Genomic DNA, 26,342 nt, shown 5'->3' on the forward strand with positions numbered 1-26,342 from the left:
GATCAGAAGTGGAGCAGCTGGGCCTCGAACAGGTGCCCAATTAGGACGCTGGTGTCACAGGCAGTGATTTAACCCACTGTGACACACCAGCAGTCCTCGTAACTGTTTTTTTAGCTTTGCTTAGCAAATTAAATTTGTAGTACTAAGTAATCCATTCACCCCCAATTCCGCTTTTATTTTTCAAAGAACTCACGTTAGGGTACTGCCCCTCCCCCTAAAACACAAAACACACACACACAACACACACACATGTACCATGGTGCATACCATGGTGCTTATTTTGAAAGCAGGACCTGAAAATGAAAATGATTTTACTTTATCTGTTTGCATGGGCTTCCTCTCTCCTGAATGTTTGAATGGTATGTATTTTGCTAAATTCTACAGAGTTATTTCTGTAAGTTTGCTTTGCTGTCTTGCCTTTTCTAAATTTTTAAAGGGATTTTTTTTTTTTTACCCTGAGATTGCTTTATTTATTTGAAAGGCAAAAGGAGAGACAGGCAGATAGATCTTCCATCTGCTGGTTCACTTCCCAGATGGTTGCAACACCTGGTGCTTGGCCAGGCCAAAGCCAGGAGGTAGGAACTCCATCTGGGTCTCCCTGTTGGGTGGCAGGGACCCAAACACTTGGGTCATTTTCCACTGCTTTCCCAGGCACACCAGCAGGGAGCTGGATCAGAAGTGGATACCGGAACTGATGTTCTGATATAACCCTGGTCTCAAAAGTGGCCTCTTAATCCGCTGCCACTATGTCAGCCCTCAGTTCTACAGATTGTTTTCAGTTCAGGATGCTATAGATAGAGTATTTTAATCCTAATCATTTGAATCAGTCTTAGTTGAAAAAAAACGTTTACTTACCAGTGATAAACTGTTTTCAGTTTGTTGCTATTTATATGTATAATCTTTCCAGACTCTTAACATTTCACCCTTGTGTTTGCAAGGGAGGCTGTGAGCCTAACAGACTGGAATTGGTGAGGACTCCCCACTTGTCAGCTGGAGTCCGTTCTGTTACACGTGGGATGCCTGCAGTCTGCCGAGCAGTGTGTCAGGGTGCTGTATCTCTGGCGTGCTGTGCTAGGAAGTATACTGTACGTACTGGGAAGTAGACACAGCCATGTGTAGTTTATAGGTACACAAAGCACCTCCATTTTATGTGTTTGAGTCCTGTGCAGCTGGAGTTGCCTTGTACGCCATCTTTTGTGTCTTTTTCACATCATGTGTTCTAAAGTGATGGACACGTCCCAAGAGGTTTGCTTTTCCGCATGAAGTCAGCTTATCTGAGAGAGAGAGAGAGAGAGTGTGTGTGTGTGTGTGGGTGTATGTGTGGTTGGGTGTATGTGTGGGGGATGGGTATGGTGTGGGTGGGTGGGTAGGTGTGTGGGTATGGGGTTGTGTGTGTGTGTGGGCGGGTGGGCACGTGTGAGGGGGTGTGGGTGGAGAATTGAGGCAGATGCCCCAGCCTTCCTTCTTAGTCACTACTGCTCCACTTCTCATTAAACTGAGCTGAGGATTCTTCAGCCTGAGTTGCCTCCGTGCCCCCCCCTTCCTATTTAGTTGACCTTCTTCCCCATCTGTGGAAGGTCTCCATCACCTGTGCTGTAGTGGAAAATTGTGTGTAAGAAACTGCTGCTTTTGGGAGAGTGCAGAGTGAGCATGGGTGGGAGATACTCGGTGTGAATTGGTCTGAACAGCAGCTTTGGTTCTGCATCAAGAAGCAATTTGCTTACAAGCGGAGACTTGGTCCAAGTCAACTTTGTTGCACTGCCAAATTTCTTTGTATGTAAAGCAGGGACTTTGTATTTTTATTTTATTCATTTATTTTATTGGACAGGCAGAGTTAGACAGTGAGAGAGAGAAAGAGAAAGGTCTTCCTTCTGTTGGTTCACTCCCCAAATGGCCGCTACGGCCGGTGCTGCGCCAATCCGAAGCCAGGAGCCAGGCGCTTCTTCCTGGTCTCCCATGGGGTGCAGGGCCCAAGCACTTGGGCCATCCTCCACTCCCTTCCCGGGCCACAGCAGAGAGCTGGACTGGAAGAGGAGCAACCGGGACAGAATCCGGCACCCCAACCGGGACTAGAACCCGGGGTGCTGGCGCCGCAGGCAGAGGAGTAGCCTAGTGAGCCGTGGCACTGGCCCTAGCAGGGACTTTTGAATACACGGAACAAGCTTTAGTTGCTTCAGCATTCAGACAGTGCTCTACGCTGTATACAGAGACAGCAACAGGGATCTGCAACAGCACTGTCTTCTACACAGTCTAAAATCATGAATGAAAAGGAATTAGCCACATGGATTGCCCTTGATTTTTATTTTATGTCTGCTTTGCATGAAAATAGTTTCCTGTTAATTCTTCTTGGCTGGCGACTTGATTTTCATGGAGTGGGTTCCAGAATGCAGTGGTCCCATGCACATGTGCTCTGCCAGGCAGTTTAGCAAAGCTGTTTACACTACCCATAATCCAGCTGGGCTGAGTGTCCTCCTTCCCTGGTAATAGTTAAGGGAGTGATGAGTGCAGATTTCTGGACATTTCCCCCTTTTTGAAAATAAACACATCTTCTATTATGTGGCAGCACCGTTAAAGTGACAAGGGCTGAATGTAAAGTTTTATTTTAATGTCAGCAGCTTTTCCTTTACCCGTTTTCTTTTGTTCTTCTTCTTGTTTCTCATAACTAACTGATAAACTACTGGCTGACCCCACAAAGAACCTTTGTTTTACTTTCCTGCTGAGAAACTGAGTCCTCCTTGCTGGTGCTTAGAACCACTGCTGAACGCGATCTGGTGCTGTTGCCCAGAGCATACAGCATAGCAGCTGCCCCAGGCCCTCCTGAATGGAGGTTAGAAAGGGTGGAGGACACTAGGTGTCCTCAGCATATAACCGGTTACAGCTTTTCCTGCACTGACCTGCTACATTCAGTATCCAGAGCAGTTCCCACCAGTGTTGGAGACCAGAGCAGGAGCTGTTTTTCTACCAGAGGCGTCATCCCAATAAAAGGTGGTTTATAAGGGTAGGAGAAGAGATGCAGTGAAGGAAAGTACTAGAGTAACAGTGGGCATCAAGCATTGCCGTATCATTTGTCTCTGATACGTTTATACATATTTGTATGTATGTTGTGTTCACGCATGTTTGTATGTATAATGTGCATGCATCTGTATCTTGTCCAGTAGAGTGCTGGCCTTCTTGTCCAGCTGGAAGAATCCTTATACATCCTCTGAGGAAAAAAATTGAGGATGTACCATCCCTTTGTTGGCTTTTCCTATCTGTGTGCTCTGCTTAGTCCAGCTCCATCCTTGTTTTCTTTCCCCAGGCTCTGTGCAAGGTGCAATCTTCATGGCTGCTCACAAGTCCCAACCTTCTGGCCTTCACGACTTAGGCATGATCTGTTCTTTTTCTTTAAAAAGATTTTTATTTATTTATTTATTTGAGACATAGAGTTATAGACAGAGAGAGAGGTCTTCCATCCGCTGGCTCATTCCCCAGATGACTGCAACTGCTGGAGCTGGGGTGATCCGAAGCCAGGAGCCAGGAATTTCATCTGGGACTCCCATGTGGTGCAGGAGCCCAAGCACTTGGACCATCTTCCACTACTTTCCCAGGTGCATTATTAGCAGGGAGCTGGATTGGAAGTAGAGCAGCTGGTGCTGGAACCAGTGCCCACATGGGATGCCGACGCAGCAAGCAAAGGCTTAACTTACTGTGCCACGGCACTTGCCCTGATCTGTGTCCCCACCCACCCAGTGTCCCTTCTTCGTTCCCTGATGTTTTCTCTTCCTCATGGGCTCATACCCCTATCTCCTAAGTTTAAAACCAAATCATGGCTTTTCTTCAATCTTGTGTCCCTTTTGGCTGTTAGTTTTTCCTTGCTACTTGAGTTGTTGGAAGAAAGTGGTCGGCGCTTCTCTGCTTATTTCCTTGTCTGGTTCACCTCAGTCTGCTGTCATCTGATTTCTGTTCCCGCATCTCCATTCAGTGTTCAGGGCATGGTTACTGACATCCTAGTGATGAGTTCAGTGGGCATGTTTAGTTCTTACTTGATGTCTTTGTGCTATTGGGTGATCTTCACAAATTCTTGGAATTCTTAGTTGCTTTGGCGCCTGTTCTGTCAGGCGGTGCCCTGTTCTGGTGAGCAGCATCAGTCAGTAGGGCTTTTGTGGAGCTTCTAGGGGTGGCTGACAGGATGTGAATGGGTGAGACAAGCTGATACACACAGCAGCAAACTGCTGCTGTCTTTGGGAATAGATTGGAAGATAATAAGAATGATACAGAAATAAGAAGATGTGGACCTGTGCCGCTGGATTCGGCAAGAGATGGGAGTGACTCAGATTATGGTGTGATCATGGAGAAGAGAAGTGGGTATAGACAGGATTGAGAGAGGCCTGATAGGGCTTAGTGATGGATTGAAGTGGATTGAGGGAGGCGATGTAGAAGATGTTTAAGGTGCCTTCCAGACTCCCAGCTTCTACACGTGGGCAGGTGAGGCTGCTGTTTGCAGATAGGAAGTGCAGCAGAGGACTGGGTTCTGGAGTAAGACGGTAGGAGTCCTTTTGGATGTGCTGAGTTAAAAGGGTCTTCGAGATGTCAGAGTAATTGGGTCTGTGGTTCTGGAGCTCAGAGGGGAAGCTGCTGCTGGAAATGCTAATTGGGAGTGGAGAGTAAAGGAAGCTTTGGCCAAGAAGGCCAGCAAGACTCCAGTAATAGAGGAGGTTGAAGAGGTCTCAGGGCTCTTCTCTTGATTAGGTCTCCACCACTTTTCTTCCTTATTGCTATAAAAATCCCACAGATGCCCCCGCCTCTAGGCTCTCCCTTTCTGCCCCAGCTCTGTCCATGTCACTCAAGGATCATTCCCATTTACCTTCTTTCTCCCACCCTTTCAGTGAGCAGACTGCTTCCCATGAGTGAGCCGTTGTGTCTCTCTGAAATCCCTCTGCCCCTTTCTCTTGCTTCTGTTACAAGTTGAGCATCCCTAGTCCAAAAACTTGAAATCCAGATTTTGGGTTCTTGGATTAGGAATGCTCAACTGGCAACGTCTGGGAAAATGCTCTGAAATCTGAAGCATTTTGGAGGAGGGCTGCTCCCCTCCTGTGGTTTTCAGGTGCAGGGCTTCTTGCAGAACATGGCCCTCCTCACCCCTGCCTTCTCAGTGTGCTGAGGTGCTCACCTTATCCTGGCGCCACGTGCACTGCAGTGCTGGTCTTCGCCCTGCTGTGTTTCATTCTCGGCTGTCCGCCCGCCTTACTGTGGCTTCTGGAGTGCTGGGGTCTTGTCGTCTTGCATCTCCTTACTTGCAGCAAGCAAGTGGTATCTGCTTATGAATGTATTTACTCTAGTGCTTTCATTAAAGATGAAGGTTGAACCGTGTGATTATCCCTAGGATACTTGGTTAGTTAACTTTCTTAATTCTTAGGATGTTGCTCTCAGGGGAAGGAAAGGTAGCTGGGAGAAGGGGCATATGAATGTTGAAGAAGGAAAAGCTCTTTAAGGTTCAGTTTCTGTGGAAAAGTACTGAAAGTGGGCTGAGAAGAACTGCTCTGCTTGTCCGCCTGGTTTTGGACGCAGCGTCTGTGGGAAAATACTTGATGTGTGTGCCAGGCACTGTTCTCTGTGCTGGGGATAGAGCTATCAGCAAAACAGACTTCAGGATGATTCCATTCTAGCAGAGGAGACGGTTGATAAATGGCTAAATAAAGAAGATAATTACAGATAATGCAAGTGTTCGTGTTAGGGGTTGATGTCTGTTAGCTGATTGTGTACATACATTCAGACTTGAAAATTAAATGCTTTATTTTCTAACTACAGAATAGATTTTTAAAAATTTTTATTTATTTTTTTGAGAGAGAGGGAGAGCAGAGAGAAAGGTCTTCTAACTTGCTGGTTCACTCCCCAAATGGCTACAATGGCTGGAGCTGTGCTGATCCAAAGTCCAGAGTTTCTTCTGGGTCTCCCATGCAGGTACAGGGGCCCAAGTACTTCGGCCATCTTTTGTTGCTTTCCTAGGGCATCCCAGAGAGCTGGATTGGAAGAGGAGCAGCCAGACTCGCACCAGCGCCTCTAAGGGATATTGGCACTGTAGGTGGAGACTTAGCCCACAACAGTGCCAACTCCCAGAAGAGAGTCTCTCTCCCCCCTCTCCCGAAACCTTTTATTTAAGGTATACAAACATGATGCATTTCATAAATATAACTTTAGGAACCTAGTGATTCTTCCTGCACCATACCTGCTCTCCCACCCTACTTAATCCTCCCTCTCCTGTTCCCGTTCTTATTTTTTACTAAGATCTATTTTTAATTAATTTTATACACTTAAGATTGTGCTAAATAAAAAATTCAACATATTGTATAGGGGAAAAAATTACTCAACAGTTGAGACAAGGGCTGTTCAAGGTCATCACATCTCAGAGTGTCAATTTCACTTCTATAGATTACCTTTTAGGTGCTCTGTTAGCTGTCTTTTGGGGACTGGCTTATTTCACCAGGTATGATGTTGTCCAGTTTCATCCATTTTGTTGCAAACGACAATGGATGCTTTATTGCTCCAGTGGTCATGTGAAAGCTTTAATAGTATGTTAAGAAAACTTTCAACTGGTTCCGCGGCTCAATAGGCTAATCCTCTGCCTGCGGCGCTGGCACCCCGGGTTCTAGTCCCAGTCGGGGCGCCGGATTCTGTCCCGGTTGCTCCTCTTCCAGTCCAGCTCTGTGCTGTGGCCCGGGAGTGCAGTGGAGGATGGCCCAAGTGCTTGGGCCCTGCACCCGCATGGGAGACCTGGAGAAGTACCTGGCTCCTGGCTTCGGATCAGCGTGGTGCGCCGGCCGCAGCGGCCACTGGGGGGTGAACCAATGGAAAAGGAAGACCTTTCTCTCTCTCTCACTGTCCACTCTGCCTGTCAAAAAAAATAAAAAATAAAAAAACTTTTAGAAAATTTGTTTGGAGTCTTAGAAGTGTGGGATGTTTTATCTGGCTTTTTAACCATGGTCACTGAGCAAGAGTGCCTCACTCCTGTTACATAGGGAACTAGCATTTTTGATGTATTGCCAACTTTTAATGATTAAATATTCCTATGGAATGTAATAGAAATAAAACAGAAGAAAAAATTTCATGAATTCTAAAAAAAATTAAAGAAGTAGGTAGATGAATTATATGTTTTTAAGCTACTCTTGCCAGATCTTTGCAGAGCTGAGTCGGACAGAACCTACAGCACCCCCCGGAGGCTCTTGTGAGCTTTTACCCTGTGATACTGAAGTATTGGCGAGAGGGGGTAGCTGAGATGTTAGCCTAAGAAGACAAGGTGGCGCAGTGAGGTCAGTCCCCACTTGGGACATTTGTCTCTCATATAGATTGCCTAGGATCGAGTCCTGCCTCTGCTTCTGATGCAGCTTCCTTCTAAGGTGCACCCTGGGAAGCATCAGATGATAAATAAGGCACTTGGGTCCATGCCACCCACATGGGAGACCCAGCTGGAACGCCAAGCTCCGGACTTTGATGAAGTGCAGCCCCAACTGTTGTAGGCATTTGGGGAGTGAAGCAAAGGATAGAAGATCTCTTTCTGCCTTGTGAATAAATAAACAAACAAACAAACAAATAAATTTAGGCTTTTTAAAGAAAACATGTCAACCTTGGGCTTAATTGGATAACTGGCTGGGGTTTTCCACCCATTAAGTTTTCTTCATTCTTTCTTTTTGTCAAAGCATAATTCACGGTGGTAGTTTTCCAAGTGTGGCTTCATGATTTCTTTCCTGTATTTTGTCAAGGATAAAACCGGTTAGAATTATAAAAGGTTATTTTGGGCATTGTGGTGTAGTGGGTTAAGCTGCTGCCACTTCAGTGGGTCCCAGTTGGAGTCCCAGCTACTCCGCTTCTGATTTGGTCCCTCCTGTTATGCCCGCAAAAGCAGCAGAAGGTGGCTCAAGTAATTGGGCCCCTGTCAACCACATGAGAGTCACGGATGAAGTTCCTGGCTTAAGCCTCGCTCAGCCTTGGTCGTTGTGGCCATTTGGGGAGTGAACCAGCAGATGGAAAATCTCTCTTTCTCCCTCTGTAACTACCTTTCAAATACATTAAAAAATCATTTTATTCTTAAGATTTTTGTCCCTGTAAAAGAGTATTTTGCAGACTGGGAGCTCTCCAGCCGCCAAGTGGCACATTCCCAATTTGCAGTGCAGTGGCCCAGTTTATAGAACACAGAAGAGGGACTGTTTCGTCTTTTCTCATGATTGTCACGTATTCTTTCTAAAGGAAAACAGTGCTGATGAAGGTGATTTGTCTGTAGCTGATTGGGTGCTGAAAAGGATAGAAACTGACCTTCGTGGGTTGTTTCTGTTCAGGTTCCCCATAGGGAGAAATCACGATGACTTCAGATTTGACTTTGGGTGCTTTGCTGTTGGGCATCTAAACTGTGTCATTTATTTTGATTTATTTACTTTTAACAGTTTGTGCCTTTTCGTGTATATGGCTCCCCTGATAGAGAGAGAATTTCCAGATCCCAGAAAGCTCCCTCATGCTTCCCTGTCAAAAGATAATCACTATTTTTACTTCTGTAGTCATAGATTAGTTTTGCCTGCTCTTGCCCTTTGTATAAAAACAGAGATATTTGAACCCAACTTCTTGCGTGCAGTGTACTATTTTTGAGGTTAGTCCATGTTGCACAGATCAGTATTTTATTCTGTAGTGTAGCGTTAGTCAGCGTATGAATAAATCACAATTTACTAGTCTCTTCTAAAATTGATGGACATTTGAGCTGTTTCAGATTTGCAGTTAGGAATAGAGTGTTTCTGTTTGTTGTGTTAAAGTATACTTAACATAAAATGTATTATTTTAAGTATTTTAGGCTTTTAGTTCAATGGTATTAAGTTGGTTCAGTTTGTTGTTCAACCCCTGAACATTTGTTTTTTGAAGATTTATTTATTTTATTTGAAAGAGTTACACAGAGAGAGAAAGAAAGCCAGAGAGATAGAGAGGGCTTCCATCCATTGGTTCACTACTGAATTGGCCGCAGTGGTTGGAGCTGCGCTGATCCGAAGCCAGGAGCCTGGAGCTTCTTGCAGCTCTCCCATAGAGGTTCAGGGGCCCAAGGACTTGGGCCATCTTCTACTGCTTTCTCAGGCCGTAGCAGAGTTGGATCGAAGTGGAGCAGCTGGGTCTCTAACTGGCGCCCCTATGGGATGCTGGCACTGTAGGTGGCGGCTTTATCCGCTGTGCCACAGTGCCAGCCCCCTAACATTTTTATATAAGCTTTTTGTGTACCTGTGTGCTCATTGCTTTTGGATAGATACTTAGGAGTGAGTTTGCTGATCATTGGCTTTGTTTAGCTTTTTAAGTAGCTTTCCAGCTGTTTCCATACCATCTGTCTCCTGCTAGCCCTGTGTAGAGTCCCAGGATTTCTGCATCTTTACATCAGTCCTTGCAGTGCTAGCCTTTTAATTTTTAGTCTTATTGGAGACATTGTGTTAATATGTTGCCCTGTGTTAACTGAGAATTCTTTCCTTATTATTTATGATACCTGTTACAACACTGATGATTGGTAGTTTGTAGATAAAGACATGTTCCCTAAATCTGGTGAAGTTGTGGTCTGAGTTAGAGACTGGGCTGTGTATATTTCTTGACTATATCGGGGCAGAAGTAGTGCTTTTGATGTTGTTGAAACTGGGATTGTTTTTCCACATGGGTCTGTCCCAACCATGGAAACCAGCAGGCGGCCAGACCAAAGGATGGAAAACACAAGCGTGGCGCAGAGGACTTTGTTTTGAGGACACTTTGCCTTAGTGTGGTGCTGTTTGCTGTATTTCTTATTTGGTAGTGATTCATTCAGCCACTGGCCCGTTACAATAAATCCCTAGGATTAAGTGCTCGTAGCCCCAGTGCAGTTTGTCTCTGGGTTGCCAGCCATCACCTTCTGCCCCTGTCCAGCCCGTGCATTCTGTGTGTCCTCCAGGATGGAGCCCGCTTCCCTTTGTGGCGCTGTACCAGTGACATTTATAGGTAGGGATTGTACTTTAGCCTGCCAAGCAAGGTGCCTGTCCTATGCCAACGGGTGGGAGGATTTGTGTTTCCCTCTCTTCAATTTCTGTAGTTTCTGCTCTGTCATATTCACTTGGCAGTCAAGTCACCTTGTAGTTTATTATCTATTGTGTAGGTAATGTGTGACTGATTAAAAGCAAATAAATGTGGCCGGTGACGCTGCAGCTCAATAGGCTAATCCTCCGCCTAGGGGCGCCTGCACACCGGGTTCTAGTCCTGGTTGGGGTGCCGGATTCTGTCCCGGTTGCCCCTCTTCCAGGCCAGCTCTCTGCTGTGGCCTGGGAGTGCAGTGGAGGATGGCCCAAGTGCTTGGGCCCTGCACCCCATGGGAGACCAGGAGAAGCACCTGGCTCCTGCCTTCGGATAGGCGCGGCGGCCATTGGAGGGTGAACCAACGGCAAAAGGAAGACCTTTCTCTCTATCTCTCTCTCTCACTGTCCACTCTGCCTTTTAAAAAAAAAAAAAAAAAAAGAGAGAGAGAGAGAGAAAAGCAAATAAATATAACAACTCACACATCTAACTAAGTGAAATGGTTAAGCCCATATTCAAAATAGTTACCTTGGAAAATTACACATTTCACCTAACTGTTTGATGACCTCATTCTCAGAACATTGTTGGTTTTTAAAAATGATGGCTGGTAATTAAAACAGAACAAAACATAGGAGTGTAGGTACAGGGCAAACCTGAGGGAGGGAGTGCTCTCTGTTTGCCAGGCACAGCTCTGTGCCTATTAAAGGGAGAGCTCGTTTTCTTTATATCATTCTGCAGCCTGTTCCACAAGTGGAATTTGGAAATAGATTTTCGTCAGTGACTGTTTTCTTTGGAATACATAGGTTCAAGTCATTCTGGAGTGACTCCTTGAAAATGACAGCACTTACATGATTACTGAAAAATCTAAAAAGTCCCATTTCACTGCTGTACACACCCCATCCAAATGTCAGTTATCGGGAGCACAGTGTCTGCCGTGTCTTTGCTGATGGCACCTCCTGTGCGCAGGGCAGGCACCGAAGAAACGGATAGGGGGCTCTGCAGCCCTTCTTTCAGAGGTGGACAGTTTGGTCAACAACATGTCCAACTGTGTTTTTACTCTTTTCACCTTTGTGTTCTCATTCTTTGTGTTGCACGTAACAAGTGGCTGGGAGATTCCAGCAACCTGTTCCTCACTTCACCTCATGGGTGTTGTCCCCAGTACTTATGTTTATAAGTGACTTTCTGTAGCACAGATGCCCCATTTTTGATGTTGAGGTAGGGGTGGCCTCAGCTCATGGACCTCCGTGGTGGCTCTGGACACCTTCTGGTTGTAAAGCATCCCTCATCTCCTATGTTCTGGGAAAGGAAGCCAGCACCTCGTGCAGTCCATGCCTGTGGCTGGGGTAGAGTTTTTAACAGCTTTGCCGAGAGGTAATTCATACTCTGTGCAGTTCATTAGTTCTGAGTATTCATTTCAGGGGTTTTTAGTACATGTGCAGTATTGGGCTGCCATGTTCACCCTGTAAGGGCAAAGTGTTTACCTTGCACCCAGAAGCTTACAGCCATTAGCGGTAGCTCTCCCTCCCCTCTCCTGCCAGTCTGGGGCTACCATTGACTTCCTGTCTGTAGATTTGCTCACCCTGTTTCTTAGAAATGGAACCCTGAAATACAGTGGCTTTTTGACTGATATCTTTAACTTAGCATCACAAAAGTTTCATCTGTGTTTAAGCAAACGCTGTTAAGGCTGCACAGTAGTCCCTTGTCTGCATGTACCATGCTTTATTTATCAGAAACTGTATTTTCAGGGAGCAGTACTGGCTTCTCAGTGAACGCTGAATTGCACAGTTACCCAGACCATTTTTTCTTCCCTCTTCTTCAGCTATGAAAAGACAGAGAAAAGCATGCCATTTGGTTTGTTGATTTGTGCTCAAACTCCCTGCAAATGTTAGGGTTCCACCCCTGTGGTGTTAGACGTACCCTCAACAGCAGCCTGGTTGACTGTATCTGGGAGACATTCTGTCCAGAGTCTGCGGCTGCCAGATGCCAGCAGCTCCGTCACAGGCCTGCTCTGGCTGCATTGCCTGATGCACCTGGTAGCTGCTGGTGCCGTGAGTGACCCATGCTGTCCAGTGGAGCCTTGAAACATGGACTGGGACAAAAGAAAAGGCGTCTGGCATGACTGCATTTTTTGGTAAGGAAAAATAGCACGTAGCATCTGACTTTTTATTTCTGGATGTGTTAATGATTTTGTTTCTTGTTTTGTGAATATTGTGTACATACTGTTTGTCACATTTGTGAGGTGAAATGAAGTGTCTTTGCATTGGATCCCCGCAGGGTGTTCCACCCTCTGCATGCTCTCACTTGGGTCCTGCTGGGCTGTTCTCCCCATGCCCATGGTGTCTTGTTGTAGTGCTCACGTGGTGGGTAGGGCCACTCTGTGGTCCATCTTCTCAGGAAGGCCCTGTAGGGGAAAGTGCCCAGGTTCCCCTTCTGAGCCAATGGGGACCTATTTCTTCAGTTAAAGTGTTAAGTTTGTCGTGTCCTTCCCTTCCCATCCTTTGTCTAGACTTTAAGAAATCTGCAAATTAGGCCCATGGCCTCTATCCTGTGAACCTAACTCATAGTTTTAGGAGAAATTAGTTTTGTTATGCAAGAGACACATGGGAAATATATGGCAGTATAGTGTATTTTCCATATAGGGAAAGTGAGGAACCAGCAAGGGGTCACTTAATGAATGTTCTGACCTCTAAGGAGGTAGAGTGTTGTAAAAATTAGCTGGTGGGAGGAGGGCCAGCTCTCTGGCCTAGTGGGTAAAGCCACCGCCTGCAGTGCCGACATCCCATATGGGCGCCAGTTTCGGTCCTGACCGCTCCACTTCCAATCTGGCTCTGTGCTATGGCCTGGGAAAGCAGCAGAAGATGGCCCAAGTCCTTGGTGCGCTGCACCCGTGTAGGCAAGCCAGGTGAAGCTCCTGGTCCTGGATCCTGGCTTCTGCCTGGCCCAGCTCTTGTTCTTGTGGCCAATTTGGAGAGAGAACCAGCAGATGGAAGATCTCTCAATCATTCTCTCTCTGTAACTCTGACTTTCAAATAAAATGAATAAATCATGTTGATAAAGAAAATAAAAAAAAAAGTCATTTGGACAAATACACCAGTGTTTGGAAACAGAAGAGCTCTCCTGAAGTGTCTTACATGGTGCTGTTGGTTTTCTGACCCTCAGTTTCCTGGGCACTTGCTGAGTGGATGTTTGAACACCGAGGTGCTTACATCATCATCCTGTCCATTACTGTTGAAGACCTCTTAAAAATTTATTTATTTATTTGAAAGGCAGAAGGGGAGGCAAAGCAACTGAGCAAGCGAGAGGTCTTCCATCCATTGTTTCATTCCCCAAATCACCTCTGTGGCTGGAGTGGGGTAAGCTATTGGGGTCTCCCACGTGGCTGCAGGGGCCCAAGCACTTGGGCCATCTTCCTCTGCTTTCCCAGGCTGTTAGCAAGGAACTGGATGGGAAGCAGAGCAGCAGGGACTGGAACTGGTGCTCACATGGGATGTCAGCATCGCTTAACTCGCCATGCTGCAGCGCCAGCTCCAGGAATGTAGTTTTTCTTGAGTATGCACTGCCCGTTTCTGACTGTGATGCAAGTAAGATCCTTGGCTGTTTCTATTCGGTAGCCTTTTCTTCTGTCGTCAGAAAATTAGCAGTGCTTTGACGTTATCCTGGAGTTGACCTGTTGTCTATAAGAGGGAACTTGATTGTGGGTTACTGTGGGAGCTGCAGTTTGGATATGGAGGGGGTGACATCACTTTCTTCACTGTGTTTTCAGTTACCTCTGGGACCATCATAGTCTCAAGGAAGAATTTTCCAGTGATAGTCATCCACCTTTGGCAAGAAAGGTGGGTACATGAGCTCCTTAAGACAGATGGCTTGGCTGGCGCCGCGGCTCACTAGCCTAATCCTCCGCCTTGTGGTGCCGGCACACCGGGTTCTAGTCCCGGTCGGGGCGCTGGATTCTGTCCCGGTTGCCCCTCTTCCAGGCCAGCTCTCTGCTGTGGCCAGGGAGTGCAGTGGAGGATGGCCCAAGTGCTTGGGCCCTGCACCCCATGGGAGACCAGGAGAAGTACCTGGCTCCTGCCATCAGATCAGCGCCGTGCGCCAGCCGCAGCGTGCCAGCCACGGCGGCCATTGGAGGGTGAACCAACGGCAAAGGAAGACCTTTCTCTCTGTCTCTCTCTCTCTCTCTCTCACTGTCCACTCTGCCTGTCCAAAAAAAAAAAAAAAAAAGACAGATGGCTTGCTGAGGAGCAGACATTTGGCCTAGTGATTAACACGCTGGCCTTCCATGTTGGAGTGTGTGGATTTAGCACCGGTCCCTGGCTCTTGGCTCCCGCTCCCTGCAGATGCAGGCCCTGGGAGACAGCCTTGATGTTTCAGATAATTGGCTTCCTGCCACTTGCGAGAAACCTGGATTGAGTTCCTGGCCCCCAGCTTTAGCCTGTCCAGTCCAGTCCCAGCTATTGCAGCCATGTGAGGAATGAGCTAATGAATGGGGACTCTCTTTCTGCATCTCAGATAAATAAATAAATAAGTATTATTTTTAAAAAAAGATTATGTGGGCCGGCGCCGCGGCTCACTAGGCTAATCCTCCGCCTGCGGCGCTGGCACCCGGGTTCTAGTCTCAGTCGGGGTGCCAGATTCTGTCCCGGTTGCCCCTCTTCCAGTCCAGCCCTCTGCTGTGGCCTGGGAAAATATAGGATGGCCCAAATGTTTGGGCCCTGTACCCGCATGGGAGACCAGGAGGAAGCACCTGGCTCCTGGCTTCGGATCAGCGCAGCACACTGGCCGTAGCGGCCATTTGGGGGGTGAACCAACGGAAGGAGGACCTTTCTCTCTGTCTCTCTCTCTGTCTAACTCTGCCTGTAAAAAAAAAAAAAAAAAAAAAAAAAAAAAAGTGCTGAACCAGAACTGTGGCTTAGCAGGTAAAGCTGCCACCTGTAGTGCCAGGATCGCATATGGGCTCCAGTTCAAGTTCTGGTTCTCCACTTCTGATCTAGCTCCCTGCTAGTGGCCTGGGAAAGCAGCAGAGGATGGCTCAAATGCTTGGGCCCCTGCAGCCACGTGGAAGACCTGGGTGAAGCTTCTGGCTTTGGATCAGCCCAGCTCCTGCCATTGCAGCCATCATTTGGGGAGTGAACCAGCAGTTGGAAAATCTCTCTGTCTCCCTACCTCTCTCTAATTACCTTTGAAATAAATGAGTCTTTTTTTTTTTTTTTTTAAAGATACTTGCTGAAATGCCAGGTGTTTAAGTGAATGGTTGGTGCCAAGCTGGACAGCCTGGATGAGCGAGACAGTGCCAGTCTTTCCTGCTTCAGTTTCCAACCCAGCAGATGGAAACCTCTCAATGACAGGAGCACACATCTGTCTGGTTTGATGGGGTGTGCGCCATGCTGTGCTGTGCAGTTGCTGGGGCTGCAATCCCTAGAAAGCGTGATTGAAGTGAGATTGACAGAGAGCCAGACCTCAAGGTTAATGGCACAGAGAGAGTGAGGAGTGTGAAGAGCTAATAGTGAAATACACATGTCAGTGGCTGCAAACCACTCATCCATTTAATGTGCTGGAAGTTAATAAAGTCCAGTAGGCTCCAAATTAAAGTATTGCCATTTTGCTTTATTTCTTTATTAGTCTTAATTCCCCTTGACCTCATGTCAGGAATGAAACAGTTTAGGAGTCTTCTAGTGTGGGAGCAGTTTGGACCATCATTGTTAGTATAGCTTCAAAGAAAGTGGATTGGCGGAATACATGTAGGTTCCAAAATCTATTAATAGTGTGATATTGTATTTCTTTATCTTGTTAAACAGCTTTAGAAAGATGGGGCTGATTTTCTGAAATGCCAACATGTGCGTTGTGAATGTGTGCACCCCAGGGGTGTTTGGTGTGTTTTGGCTGTTGCTGAGGCCTCACCTTCATCAGGCAGCCCTATCACAAAACGGGTTGAGAAGACAAGACGGTGCTATTCAACAGGGTGTCACTCATCAGATTCCTACAAAATACGAGGGGGGCTGAGGTTGTGTGAAGGGTTTTTGTTCCTCAGTCGAAGACAGGCGGTAACTGTAATAACATTCACAGCTCATAGAAGGGGAGGATATTTTTGCAGATTGTGTATCCAGTAAGGGATTTGTATGTAGAATATGTGAAGAACTCTTAACAACTCAACAGTACTGAGGCCGAGAATCCAGTTTTAAAAACTGGTTATGGATTTAAATATACATATCTCCAAAGAAGATGTAAAATGATGAGTAAGTACAGAGAAAATCATTGTCATTAATGATTAAGAAAACATTAATTAGTAGGAAAATGCAAATCAAAACCGCAGGGAGAGCCACTGGCTGAGATCCCTGAAATAGGGAAGAAAGACAATACCAGGTGTTGGTGAGTATGTGCAGAAACTGGAACCTCCTGTGCTACCTGGGGTAGTGTGAAGTGGAGCAGCTGATTTGGAAATGGTGTCAGTTCCTCAGAATGTCAAACGTAGAATTAACATTGGAACCAGAAATTCCTATCTTAGGCCATACCCAAGAGAATTGAAAATAAGTACATCTTTGTGCAGCTTTGTCCACAAGCGTCTAAGGCAGCATTCAGTGTCCATTCCAAATGTCCAAGAGCTGATGATTTGAAACATGAAGTGTGTCATATCTGTGCAATAAAGTATTATTTGGCCCTAGAAAGCCACGTGGTACTGACACAGTTAGAGCATGGATGAGCCCTGGAGACAGGCTGAGTGAAGGAACCAGATACAGAGCCACTCTGATTGCAATGATATGAAATGTTCAGCCTGGCAAATCTGTGGAGACAGAAAGTAGAAGAGTGATAGCCTGGGGAGAGGAGAACTGGGGAATGCTGATGGGTGTGGGGTTTCTTCTGGTAGGGGGGAGAATGAAATTTCCTAAAGCTAGATTGTGGTGATTGTTACAGCACAGACATCCTGAGTGGAACACTCTAAATGGGTAGATGACATGGCATGTGAATTCTGACCTTGAGTCTTTGCAAGGTTATTTGCATGTGTGCATATTTGCTTATATTAAAATATTTTTGTGAAGTATTGTTACTGACATCACCTGATCCCGTGATTATTTGTGTGCTAAGTGTGTGAAGGGCCAAAGGTATTCACCACTGAGCCCTGCAGACCCCAGTAAACCCCAGTGGCTCGTCTCAAGGAGCAGTCTAGCACTGTTGTTTTCTGCATAATTAATATTAGCCATCTTATAAGAAACAGCTTGACATCATGCACACGATAAATTAAGATAATTTTCAGAGTAAATTGTGTGGTGTGATAGGGAATTGGGGACTAGAGGTGACAGGCAAGCAACAAGGCAGGTGCTCCTTGAATGCTGTCATGGGTTTCTAAGTATCTGCCAAAGTCTAGATTAATATGGCTTCATAGAAAGGGCTGCTAAGCTGGATGATCAGAGTTGAGTGGAGGGAGAATTCACACACTTGTGTTAAACTTTGGACAAATAACAAGGGTTTGTTACAGGGGGTGGGGCCTTGGAGTGCTAGACCCTTAGGATGGCTGGAACCCCACCCATGGCCAATGGTGGTGATGATGGTGGTTTTCTCCCTTGAGCTACTGCTTTCTCTGCCCTTGCTTCCTGCACCCGTAGATCCCAGTGGCTCAAGGGTGCTGAGCTGTTTTCTCACCTCTGTACACCTGCAGGGTTTTGTTTATTCCTGTCACCCTCTGCCACCTGCCCTGTCCTGCTGTGTGTTTGGCATGGAAATTGAAGATGTGAGGTCCCTGGAGCCGGACCTGGATGCAGCTCAAGGCTTTCCATTTCCAGGCCATGTGAACTTGAAGTTCCTGAGACCCTTCTTGCTGCCACTAGTGACAGTGCCTGCTTCATAAGTAATTAGCATACCATAAATGCATGTTATATAAAACTTTTGGAACACCTCCCAGCCCAAGTAAGTAAGTGGTCCCCCCCCCCCCCCAACTTGTTAATTTCAAGCACGGAGCCTCTCTCCTCTTTGGAGCTGTGAGGCAGGGGCTGTCAGTTCCTATAAGCTAGGTTCCAAGTGTTAAAGTTATTCTAGGGCATCTTAGAAAGGAGATTGGATTCGGTGACTCAAGGGCCCCTTTCATTGCAAGATGTTGAATGCCGCCTTGAGCTTATGTCTGCTGAGGTTCTGTATGTGGCAAGGAGCAGAGAAGGATGGGGTCGAGTATGTAATCCCTCATAGCCTGGTTTTGCTGCTTTACCGACTCTGAACCAGCTGTGACCCTAGAGCCTGGGACAAGTGTGGAGGCCTTATTGCATTGGGGAATTGAAGTTAATTGCTAGATCTAGGATCTGAGAGTCCGGATTTATCATGTTACACAACTTAGGGCATAAGGAAATACTTTTATTTAAGTATCATTCTGCACTGTTTCCAAAGGCAGCAGGCCTTGAACCTTACTAAGGTTTTTAAAATTGGAATTTCTACACTAGTGGAGGTGATACTGGCTGTTTTCCTTTGTGGGTTCCTTTCTCCTCTTTGCCTTTGGTGAAGAAAACGTGGACATTTGTGTTTCGGTGTGGTGTAACTGCTAGAAAGATGCACGGCTCTTGGAATGTCCCCTTGTCCATTAAACCCCCATGCCTCTGATCCTGGCTCTTGATGTCAGCTCTGCCAGCTCAGCTGTGCCTTTGAAGTGCAGCAAGGGCCTTTGATCTTCCATCATTTTCACCTAATGACAGCCTGGCCTTTGATCAGCTCAGATTTCCTCTTTCTTTGGCTTCATAATAAGTCACTTGGAGGTAAGGAGAGACCCGAAAGAGGCCCCCAAACCGCTGCAACTTTTAAGAGCACAATGGCTGGTTGACCTTCATATCTTAAGTAAATACACCCAAGGGGAGTTGGCCCTTCCTGGCCTCTCATTGATAAAGTTTGTTCATGAGTAAACTTTGAAAGAGAGGTAGGGTGAGGAGCTAAAGGGAAGTAGAAATAACAAGCAACACCTCCACTCCCTATCCCCCAGCCCCCTCCCCCAATTTTAAGCTGCTTAATTTGGGACTAGTCCCCTCACCTTTCTGCTCCTGTTTAAAGATTCTCAGCGTGCTAAGAGGCTGTGTTTTAGAAACATTGAATTTTATGTGCTAATAGAGTATTTCTGTTAGATTCTGTTTTATGCCTTCTCATTTACTGTTTACTAGTCTCTTGGAGCTTGGTAAGGACAGAAAAGATTCTCCTTGATTGAATGTAACTTGCAGAAGGAACTTAATCTTTCCAATTAACATTAAAATCTGAGCAACATATCTACTACAGTCACTCCTTTAGAGAGCAACTTGTATATTCACTACCCATAAGCCATTTTTTGATATAGTTATTATACATGTATGGAATTAGCTGTTGGTCTCTCCAATAAGTCTCCAGTAAATGTGTTGAGACTTTCCAGCTAGTCAGCCTACTCTGAGACTTTATTTTCTTGTTGGAGAATGTAAACTTTTTTTTAAAGCTACTTTTTTTTTTTTTTTTAAGATTTATTTTATTTATTTGAAAGAGTTACAGAGAGAGAGATCTTCTGTCCGCTGGTTCACTCTCCAGATGACCACAACGGCCAGAGGTGCGTCGATCCAAAGCCAGGAGACTCCTGCAGGTCTCCCATGTGGGTGCAGAGGCCCAAGGACTTGGGCCATCTTCTACTGCTTTCCCAGGCCATAGCAGAGACCTGAATCGGAAGAGGATTGGAAGAGGAGCAGCCAGGACTAGAACCGGCGCCCATATAGGATGCCGGCGCCTCAGGCCAGGGCTTTAACCCACTGTGCCTCAGCACCGGCTCTGAATGTAGACTTTTTAAAATAACTCTGTAAGCTATAATTATCAAGTACAGTTTTTCCTTAAAAGAACTGCAAAGTATATCACATACTGTAAAAGACCCCACATAACTGTGTATTAGCCTGATAACAGCTTAATGAAGGGTGCCATGTTATAGTTTACTGAAATTGTTTTTTTTTAAGTATGGATAGATTTCATCTGAGTTAGTTTTAAATTGCCATTCAGAAATTTTCTTGTATACTATACATTGTTTCAGATGTTAAATTTTTTTTTTTTTTTTAAAACTCAGAGCTTGCTCAGGAAACGTCTGCTGAGTGAATGTAAATTCATCATGAGTGATTGAAAACTGGAACAACCCTGCCACTGAAACGATGGATACCAGTCTTATTTATTTACATCATGAATTCTGTTATGTTGAATTTTTCTCTTTCTCCATCAATACAAATATAAATTTATTGGAATATTAACAGTTTCAACTGACAGTCACGAAAATATACATGTAGAGGTTAGCGTTTCTTAGGTTAACCTGTGGAACTTAAAATATGTGGGTATCCTGCTGACTGAATCTTTATTGTCCTGCTCCTATGTAGATAAGCTAGGAAAAAATGTAGCTTTCTGGGTTTTTCAGCTCAGACAGCTTCTCAGTGCACACGGAAGGAAAAATCAGCACTGAGTACTGAGAGAATCATTGGGAAGAAGGGGAGGAGGGCTGGTTTTGAAAAGGTCAGGGAAGGGACTGTGTGAAATACTCTCAGCTCTCCCGCCTTTCCCTGCTGTGTCTCTTACACCTGCCTCCTCTCACCTTCACTGATAGGCATGGTGCCAGTGACGTGCTGGGCGCTGTGGGTGGTGTCTTGCTCAATCCTTGAAATAGCACTGGGGCTCTGTGGGTTCACGATGCCACTGTCACATGGGTGGAAACAGCCCAGTCGGGTGGCCACTCCAGGATCACACAGCTGGTACCTGGGGGAGCAGATGAGGAGTGCTCTCTGACCAGGTTGCTAGGCACCGTGCCCTTTGACCTTCCTGCTAGCTGGTGAAGATGGTGTCTGTGTGAACTTTGTTAGAGGAGGGAAGAATGTCCTTGGTCCCATCTTCTCATCCTCAATATGGGCGTGGTAGCGACCTGTTTCGAGTTGGTAACTTTCCAGAAGTTCTCATTGAATCTCAAAAAACTCCACAAGGTAGATGATACAGGCTCAGGAGGGATGAAGAAGCTGCTGGGATCACAGTGTTGTCTGCAGAGGCTTAGTGGTCAGGGCTGCAGAAGTGAATGGTTGCCCCAGGCCTCCCTGGGCTGTGTACAGTGCCTGCTCACAAGGTGCCCATTAAAAAGGTATTCCCAGAAGAGCGGGCAGGGGGAGGTGCTGCACAGAAGCTCACGGGAAGGGCTTTAACAGGCTCTCCCTCCCCCTCCACAGTTCACGCTTAGGCATTCTTTCAGTTTCCCTCACTCCCTCCCCACCTTCTATCCTCCAGTGGTTAGTGGCTGATTCCAAGCTTCAGCTTGTTCAGAGCCCAGTGATTCCTCCAGAATCCCTTTAGGTAAAGACACACACACAGACCCGAGATCTTCAGCCGTGGGTGCTTACCCTGTCACACGGCAAGGGTGTTAGGAGAATTTCTTTGGTATTTTTACCAGAACACTTCACTTCTGAAGATCTAATACTGTTTCCTCCCCTTAATTCCCCTAAGGGGCCCCGGAGCTCAGAGCTCCTCAAGAGGCCTGATGCAGCTGCTACTGGGGTCTGAACATGCCGTCTTTGTGAATTCTTGCACAGTTCCCCCTTTTAAACACTTGTAAGCTCTGCCAGGAAGTGAAAGCTGCTAGCAGGTAACTGATTGCAATGCAGCAAAATGTTATAAAAGTAGATATTTTGGAGGTAAATAAGGTGTGAAGAAATCTGACAGGCTGGAAGAGCCTTTTCCATTAAGGAGGGTTCTGTGTACCTGGGATAAAAAGGTTCTTGGGCTGCCATTATCTCCTTGGAGCTCAGGGTCATGTGTGGGCTGTGTCAGGATGTGACTCGCTGTACCCCTTGTCCCATGTTCAGGTGGACATGAGTCTGTGTGCCCTCACTGGCACAGTGGAAACTGTGAGAGCTGTGCTCTCAATGAGCTCCAGCTTGCACCTAAGTCACTTGGGACCTCCTGGAGTTGTGTCCAAGCTGCAGGCCCAGGAGTGGAGGACCAAGAATAAAGGTGGGGTGGTTGTTAGGTCTCCCATAAGGAGACCAAGGAAGCGGACAGGTGTTGCATCATTGTAAATCCCAGTTGTGAATGAAAATCCAACCTAAAACCTAGATGATCTTGGGTCTGTTTATGTTACTGTTGTCACCTAAGTTTTCTTCATACTGAAGTGATGTGCACAGTGAAGCCTTGTGATATTTCCAGTCGGGTGACACTGGTGCATCCCTGGTTCGGTTGTAATGTCAGTGAGGTGAGTGAGGTGGCCGGAACTTTTTTGTTGCTTCAAAGACAAATGGTGTAGAACTTGCAGGTTACATGAATGGCCATGCATGAATGTGGTAGTAACAGTTGTTAAACTATCTTTTAGTGCCTTTTGATAATCCTATTAACCTTTTCAGTTTGTTAAAAACACTTTAGTGTGTGTTCACCGTGGATGTGGAAAGTTAGAGACTGCTTACTTCATTGTGTGTGTGTGTGTGTGTGCGCGTGTGTGTGCTTAAGTCCTTGGCCCTTATGGAACTGCCTAGAAACTTAAAACCAGAAGTGACTTGGGGTGTTACTCAGCCCTGACCTAGCAGCATTGATGCTGTCTGGAGAACTACTGTCCAGAGTAATTACCTGGTTTGAGGACAGGGCCCTAGTACACCTCCCTCAGGTATGGGGAGCTAAAGAATTTTTGGGAGGTAAAGTTCATTCATCTGGTTAGTTACAGCAGTGAGAACCCAGGTCAGGTCGCAGCCCACCATCAAGGGTCCCTCCCCTAACCGGTACTTTGCAGGGGGAACCCTCTTCCCTTGTGTGTCTGGGTGAAACACAGCTTGCCTCTGTAGTCATCCTCCCTGCCCTGTGGTGTCGACCTCCATGGATTCAGTCACCGGCGGTCAACCTTGGCCTGAAAATACTAAAAGGGATTTCCAGAAATAAACAACTGATAGTTTGTTAGTAGTGCGTTGTTCTGAATAGAGTGGTGAACTGTCAGGCTGCCTGGCTTTTTCGCTGCTGGGGTGTGAGCATCCCTTGGTCCAGTGTCTCCACACCATGTGGCTACCAGCCTGGTCATCGCCCCGCAGCGCCTAGGTTGATGGTGCTGACATGGTGCTGTGTTCCCATGACCTTTGTGGCCCCACAGAGCAAGAGCGGTATTGCTGGCCGTTTACCTGTGCCTCAGATTAGCTGTACAGTGCTTCCTTTCAGAAAAAAGGTGCCAGTTCCTAATACACAAAGAGAAAAGATGGCAGAGGTCGCTAAGGTCTACTACAAGAGCCAGTCTGTTGGTGAAATTGTGAAGGAAAAGAAAATCCGTGCTGAGTCTGCAAAAGTTACTGCTACAGTGCCTGATAAGTGCTTAAAGTAGGAAAGGTGTTACAGGTTTGTATGTACACGTATACACATACATAAACATATACATATACACATACATATACATAAACATATACATATACACATACATAAACATATACATATACAAGTGTGTATGTATATGTAGGGAAAAACGCCTGGGTGGGGTTTGGTCCTGTCTGTGATTTCAGGCCTCCACTGAGGGCCTGGGCGCCTTCCTCCTCAGATGAGGGACTGCTCTGTGTATTTCTGCTGGTACCCAGTCATGGAGTCCAGTGTCTTTCGGTGGCCACCGTTAGTTTGCTCCTGGCCTCAGGTGATTGCAGTTGGGTTTGGCATTCGTGCCTCAGTGGGCATCCTCTTGGATGGGTGGAGGTCACCTTGGGTCAGATGGGTGGAGCAGACAGTAGCTACTTTAACTCCAAAGCTAAGAGCCATGTCCGAGTCAGACCTGGGTTGTAGCCCTGCCTGCTCTCGCTTTCTCCTTCCCTCCGTGCTTGGTGCCCGGGGCTGCCGTGCAGAATACCCGAGACTGGCTGAGGCAGCAGATGTGCAATTCCTGTTCGTCTGAGGACTGCCAGTCCAGACCCAGCTGCAGCAGGGTTGCTGCCTCCAAGGCCTCCCTTGGCTTATGAATGGCTGCATCCGAATGGTGTCTCCCTCTGTGTTTCTGTTCTGGCCTCCCCTTCTTGGGAGGATGCAGTCACATGGGATCATGGCCCACCCTGATGACCTCTTCGAAGACCGTGTCTCCAACTTGAGCCATGCTCTGAGGCTCTGGGGGTTAGGACTTCAGAACAGGCAGTCTGTGGGGTGTGGCTGAGCCCTTTATGCTGCCTTGCCTCCCTCCCTCCCTCCGCCTTTCTGCTCTCCTTCCTCTCCTCCTTCCTCTGCCTCAGCTGGTGAAGAACATGAAACCTGGGAGTCCACTTCCCAGGTTGCCTTGTGTTCGCCAGCATGGTGACTGGGCGCGGTTCGCCAGTTTCCCCAGCTACAACATGGACTGTCCTGAGGAAGCAGCAGGAAAATCAGAATTATTTTTAAATGCTTCAGAATAACACTAACAAAAGATACAGGAAGGCTCCCATGTGTGATTATTTGGATTCCTTGGTGATCTAGTTTAAAAGGTGTCTGAGTTGGTGCCCCAGGCTTCACTATGTGTCATGAATGTCATCCTCCATCATGTCCTTAGCCTTAGCGGCCTGTGACTGTCTCAGCTTTGCTCTGAAGGAAAGACTTGGCCCTGCTCCAGGCATCCCAGGCAGGGCTTTGGACCCTGCAGAGCTGCCCCTAGGCCCTCCCCTGATGTAAGATCAGGCCCTGCTGGCGGGGAAGGGGCTGGGTCACAGCGTGTGGGCAGGACAGACAGTGTGTCACATCTTCTGTGTGCTGGACTGGCCCCGTTCATCACGCGTAGAGACGTGGTCTTGTGTCGGGAGTGCAAGTTCCAGGTCACAGGTTCATCACAGGTACTCACACAACCGCTTCTCCTAGTTCCTCACGGGTACTCACACAACCGCTTCTCCTAGTTCCTCACGGGTACTCACACAACCGCTTCTCCTAGTTCCTCACGGGTACTCACACAACCGCTTCTCCTAGTTCCTCACGGGTACTCACACAACCGCTTCTCCTAGTTCCTCACGGGTACTCACACAACCGCTTCTCCTAGTTCCTCACGGGTACTCACACAACCGCTTCTCCTAGTTCCTCACGGGTACTCACACAACCGCTTCTCCTAGTTCCTCACGGGTACTCACAGAACCGCTTCTCCTAGTTCCTCACGGGTACTCACAGAACCGCTTCTCCTAGTTCCTCACGGGTACTCACAGAACCGCTTCTCCTAGTTCCTCACGGGTACTCACAGAACCGCTTCTCCTAGTTCCTCACGGGTACTCACAGAACCGCTTCTCCTAGTTCCTCACGGGTACTCACAGAACCGCTTCTCCTAGTTCCTCACGGGTACTCACAGAACCGCTTCTCCAGCGTCTGCTTGCAGCCTGACCTACTCAGTGGCTCTGTTCCAGACATTTTGGAGGAACAAAATTGGGCAGTATGTGGCGTTTTGTGTCTGGCTCCTTTTACTTGGTGACCTGTTTCCAAGGTTCTTCCACAGTGTAGCATAAGTCAGCTCTTTCCTTTCAGGGACAATACCTGGATAGGCTGCGTTGTCATACTGGCCCTGGCTTGTTGGGTGGTGCTGCTGTGTGTGCCTGTCTGTGGACACATGTTCCTGCGTCTTGGAGAGGGACCTGGGAGTGGAGTTGGTGGGCCGCATGGCAACTGTGTTTAACAGACTGCTACTCGCAGTCTGTTCAGGTCTTCAGCCCCACAGCTGTGGAGGAGGGCAGGGAGGGCTCCCACTGTTGTGTCCTGACCGATGCTTGTTATTTTCTGTCTTTGGGTTTTCTCCATCCAGTGGTTAGGATGTGGCACCTCATTGTAGTGCTGGTTTGTGCTGGCTGGTGGTGGCTTTGCACCTTATTTATTTATTTATTTATTTATTTCTATTTTATTTATTTTTGACAGGCAGAGTGGACAGTGAGAGAAAGAGAGACAGAGAGAAAGGTCTTCCTTTTGCCGTTGGTTCACGCTCCAATGGCCGCCGTGGCTGGCACGCTGTGGCCAGCGCACCGTGCTGATCCAATGCCAGGAGCCAGGTACTTCTCCTGGTCTCCCATGGGGTGCAGGGCCCAAGGACCTGGGCCATCCTCCACTGCACTCCTGGGCCATAGCAGGAGCTGGCCTGGAAGAGGGGCAACCGGGACAGAATCCGGCGCCCAGACCGGGACTAGAACCCGGTGTGCCGGCGCCGCAAGGCGGAGGATTAACCTAGTGAGCCGTGGCACCGGCTGGCTTTGCGCCTTTTATCATGTACTCAGGAGCTTTCCTAGTTTCTTTTTCTTTCTTTTTTTTTTTTTTTTTATTTGACAGGTAGAGATAGAGAGACAGAGAGAAAGGTCTTCCTTCCACTGGTTCACTCCCCAAATGGCGACTACCGCTGGCGCTGTGCCGATCCGAAGCCAGAAGCCAGG

The 26,342-nt window shown here is 47.1% G+C and overlaps 1 protein-coding gene and 1 long non-coding RNA gene across 6 annotated transcripts in view; one reads left to right on the forward strand and one right to left on the reverse strand.

Annotated features, from left to right (window-relative positions):
* The window catches only part of VGLL4 (vestigial like family member 4), a 192,996-nt gene that overhangs the window by 121,803 nt on the left and 44,851 nt on the right, over positions 1–26,342 (forward strand). The gene's annotated exons all lie outside the window — the stretch shown is intronic.
* Positions 1,826–12,210, reverse strand: LOC127492348 (uncharacterized). Its single transcript, XR_007921659.2, has 2 exons — positions 11,950–12,210; positions 1,826–11,851 (listed from the first exon to the last, which is right to left on the reverse strand). It is a non-coding gene; the product is annotated as an uncharacterized lncRNA (long non-coding RNA).

Source organism: Oryctolagus cuniculus, chromosome 10 (assembly GCF_964237555.1).
Source record: "Oryctolagus cuniculus chromosome 10, mOryCun1.1, whole genome shotgun sequence".
Taxonomy (NCBI): Eukaryota; Metazoa; Chordata; class Mammalia; order Lagomorpha; family Leporidae; genus Oryctolagus; species Oryctolagus cuniculus.